Raw genomic sequence first — 4,854 nt, 5'->3', positions numbered from 1 at the left:
CGTGTAATAGCTGATCTTTAATGGCGTTTTTGGGATAAAATGCAAAACAGCCAAAGTTCAGAGTAGATAACTTTCCCTTTCCGGTCCCTTGGACCTTTTGAAACGTTGACAAGGGATTCTCCCTAAGACCCATAACTTTATCACCAATAATTGATGACGATTAATTGCTTGGAAGATAACCAATGCCCTTGGCACCACCCGGTGGTATCACTAAAGCCCCTTCTGATAGCAGGAAATAATCATCCTTGGGCCTTTCTATCTTACCCTAGTAATGTTGATCATTTTATAAATCATGGGTATAATACCTGCCTGTAATATAGAAAATGCTTTTGGAACCACTTGCTGGCACCACCACCACTTATTACTGATAGTGGTAATTTACAGTCTTATAGATTCATTAAGTTGTCCCAGTAATAATGTTCAAAACATACTTCAACCTAGTTTACACTTGTGCCATATTTCTGTTTACAATCGTTATATATTAATCAAATTTCAGGTTAGCTTATTGGCCCTGTCATATTCTTGTGGTCCCTGAAGGAGTTGAAAAGGAATTCTTCCTGAAGGAGTTAACCATTTCCTAGTGCTTGTTTGTTCAATTGGATAAAAATTATAAAGTAATTTATTTCTTATTTTTCGGTTTTTAAATTGAAAAAAAAAATTGTTCAGGTGAGCCTCACTGCCTCTGAGTATCTGATTTATTATGTAATTAATTGTTGCATTAATTTTCTAATCATTAACCATTAATTATCTAAAATAACGTATTAAAACAGTACTGCGTCTGAGTACTCTCAGTTCTTTGATGAATTTCCTTATTGGCTGCTAGCTTCTACGCGCTTAGTGGCTGCTGTTATTGGCTGCTAGCTTCAGCCTGGTCATTCTATGAGCTAAGTGAGCTCTGTAATCTTTGATAACCTGTTTTCTTTTAGCTTTCATTCAGGCTGCTTTCGTGAATTTTTTAAAAATCTTAATGACATTAAACTTTAGACTTTCAGTTGCAAACCCATAGGCTTAGCTACATGTATCCCCTTTAATTTGTCTGTGAATTCATTAAATGCAAGTCAACTTTGCAGATAAAATGAAAAACAAAGAAATAAAAACAAACATTGTAGCAAAATACGCAACTGAATTTAATAAGGCAAAAGATCTTTCACTGGTTTTTCAAAAATTTTAGTATACATGTATATAGCTATTCTTGGCAACTATTCAGAAGTTGAAGGTCGCAAAGAGAATTGTCTTATATTTAACATAAACAGTGTATTTTATATTTATTTTATCATTTGTACTTCAGCATTTTTCTATCATTTTTAAAATCTTAAAGTAGTTTCCTTGTTGGGCAATTTTTTCTCCTTCATTTATCATTTCTCCATCTCGCTGAATCATTCCAAGATCGTGCCGACATCATTTTTTTTTTCTTAGCTTACCTGAGTTGAAGGTTCAAGTGAGCTTTTCTGATCAGAATTTTACCTTTATCTACCATTGTTGTCGTCGTACTTTTCACATTTTCGTCTTCTCCAGATCTTTCACCAGTTGGGCCAATATTACCATGCTTGCCAAAAATCATCTTGAATGAAGGGGATTCTAGTTTGGTAAAATAAATGGTCGCTCCATCTTTTAAGTACAGGGGAAAGTCATGATTTTTAAAATATTAATGTGGAAGCATCTTGAGGTAGTGTAAATTTAAGATGGTTCAATCATGACCCCCGGGGTAAGGTGGGACAACAACAGGGAATCAAAGGTTTCATTTTTTTTTTCATTTCACGATGGGGCCACATTAAGCTATCAAAGTAATATATATTGGAATACATGTATATAGGAACAAAATACTTAGAAATCGTTTCAAAAGTAACACCATGATTAATAAAGACGCAAATTTCTTTAATTGATCAGTTAGGATGGGACAAGTTAATTAATATAAGTACTGAACTAATTACCAATTTGAAAGTACTCTGGTGAGCAATGTGGCTCATAGTCCTTTTGCTACAGAGACTGTAAAAAATATTAAATTCAGCATTCCCTTTTTTTCTATTGAAATCTTTAATTGATCTTTTCATCCTTCATTTATCCTTCCTAATCTTTGAGTGCGTGGTTGTCATATATGCAAGACTTTTATGTTCCTGTAATCAAATTAGATTCAGGGGTATATAGTTTTTGCCCTGGCGGTCCGTCTGTCTGTTTGTCCGAAACAAATTTTTACCCCTTACCTTTTGATTATTTGAGACTGGTTTTCATATTTCACATGTGTATTCTTTGTCACAAGACCTTTCTTTGTGTACCATCAAACTTGACCTTTTGACCTTGGATTCTGAACCCGTTTTGCAAAATTTTAACCAACTTTGACCTGGGCCATAACTTTTGAATTTTTGGGGCTAGAGCTTTCATACTTCACACATGTAATCCTTGTGACAAGACCTTCCTTTACATATAACCTTGACCTTGGAGTTCGATCAACTTTCAAAAAACGTTAACCTTGGTTATAACTTTTGAACGGTTAGGGCGGCTAGGGCTTTCATGCTTCACATATGTAATACTTGTGACAAGACTTTCCTTTAAATACCACCTTGACCTTGGAGTTCGTCTAACTTTCAAAAAACTTTAACCTTGGTTATAAATTTTGAACGGTTAGGGCGGCTAGGGCTTTCATACTTCACATATATTATGTAATCATTGTGACAAGACCTACCATTAGAAACCAATGACTTTGAACTTGGAGTTTGAAAAAAAAAAAAAAAACAAAAAAAAAACGTTTACCTTAGCTAAATCTTTTGAACTGTTAGGGTTATGGCTTTCGTTATCCTATATTATATATTCCTTGTGACAAGACCTTTAGCAACAAAAAACTTTTATCCTTTGACCTTGGAGTTTGACCTACTTAAAAAAAACTTCAACCTTGGCCACAACTTTTGAACAGGTTGTGCTAGGGCTTTCATATTTTCTAAAGTGTATTTCTTGTTAGCCGACCTTACTTTGGGTACCTACATCTTCGATTTGCATTTGAGAAAGTTTAACCCTCGTTATAACATACGGGGGTATCAGTGTTTCACAAACACATTTTGTTTTTTTTTTAATCAAAGGCCCGATAGAATGGAAAGAAACAGCCATTGTTCCCACCTTCAATAGTTTTTGCCAGTATATACTGTACAAAATAAAGTTAACTATAATTAAGCTGCCCCCTCTCTCCAATTATAACTTCTATTGATTTTAAATTTTTTCTTTGGTTTGACGAAGGCCAAAGTTATGCAAACTTGTCACATAATATCCTTGCTTTTTCAAGTTTGTTCAAATTTAGGGAGAAGACAAGAATCAGTGATATTTTCGTGGCATCCTTTATAAGGACCAGCTGGCAAGGAAATAAGAAAATTATGTCGAAGTAGTTTCTTTGCGTAGCGATTCAAACATATTAAAATTATTAAATAATTTCTCCTCGGGGTAAGGTATGGATATAATGTGTGATCGAAGTTTCTACTTGAAAATTTATAGGAAAAGTTCCTTTGAGTTGTGTAATTAGTCATGTTTATATGGAAACAAGCTAAAGTAATGAAGCTTTAAAGTCCGTATGTCCCCGTGACTGAAAATTCTTGGGCGTATAGTTTTTGGTCCATTTCATTTGTCTGTCTGTTTGTCAGCATGCAGAAACTTTAACATTCCCCAAAAATTTTGATTAGTTTGAGCTATCGATTTAATATTTTAAGTGTAATCCACATGACAAGACCTTTAGTTGATTACAATCATACGTGACCGCGTGAACTTAGAATTTAACCCACTTTTGCAAGCTATAACCTTGGCCTAACTTTTGAATGGTTGGTGCTAGAGTTTTCATATTTCGTCATATGTACTCCTTGTGGCAAGAGCTTCCCTTAGGTATCAAAAACTTTGACCCCTTTACCTAAGAGTTTGATCTACTTTTGAAAATTATTTACCTTGGTTTTATCTTTTCATTGTTGATGCTGGACCTTTCATGTTTCACAAATGTATTCCTTGGGACATGCCCTATCCATGTGTAACAACAATGTAGACCCTTTCGATTCAGAATGCTAGTTTTCATAACTTTAACCTTGGCCATTAATTATTGAACAGTTGGTCCTGGGGCTTTCCTATTTCAGTCTTAATTTCTTGTGTTATGGCTTTTCCATGGAAACCAACAATTTGACTCTGACCTTTGAGTTTGTCCTTGGCCAAAACTTTTCAATGGTTATTGCTAGAGCTTCCATATTCCAAGTCTATTCCTTGTGACAAGGTTTCTCTTTGGCACCATCAATTTTGGCCCATTAGTTTGATATATACTTTTGAAAAAAAAAAACTTTTTATATTTCACAGCTAGGTGTATTCCTTGTAATAAATGCTTTCTTTGGATATAACATTGTTCTCTTGATCTTGGAGTTTGACTTAAATTGCTTTAGAAACTTCAACAAACAAGAGCTGCCATATGAGGGAATCAGGAATAGTAGCAGAATAGCAGGGGCAGTGACTTAAGTGAATAATGTGGCTCATGGACCCTTTTTAACAAGAAATTTCATCTGCTGTTGATTAGCATTTACACTGCTTCTCTCTTATCGATTTTTATACAGAGAAACATGCTTATAGTGAATAGACTGATTTTGAATTCACCCTTATAGGAAAGGAATTTTTATTCACTGCATTTTGCAACTTATTATAAATTGATAGGATATAAGGATATAACAATTATATATGTAACAAATCAAAATCTCTTGACTCTGGTACTTCACTACAAGCAAATTTCACTATATATGTAACCATGGCACTTCACTATAAGCAAATTTCACTGTATTTGTAAGCATGATCCCATTTATAAATTTTTCACTCTTTTACACTTTGAAATGAGAACAAACACAGATA

The sequence above is a fragment of the Saccostrea cucullata genome, unplaced genomic scaffold (genome assembly GCF_032062105.1).
Source record: "Saccostrea cucullata isolate Sc308-1 unplaced genomic scaffold, CSIRO_AGI_Scuc_v1 ctg107, whole genome shotgun sequence".
NCBI classification, from domain to species: Eukaryota; Metazoa; Mollusca; class Bivalvia; order Ostreida; family Ostreidae; genus Saccostrea; species Saccostrea cuccullata.
This window is presented reverse-complemented; position numbering follows the sequence as displayed.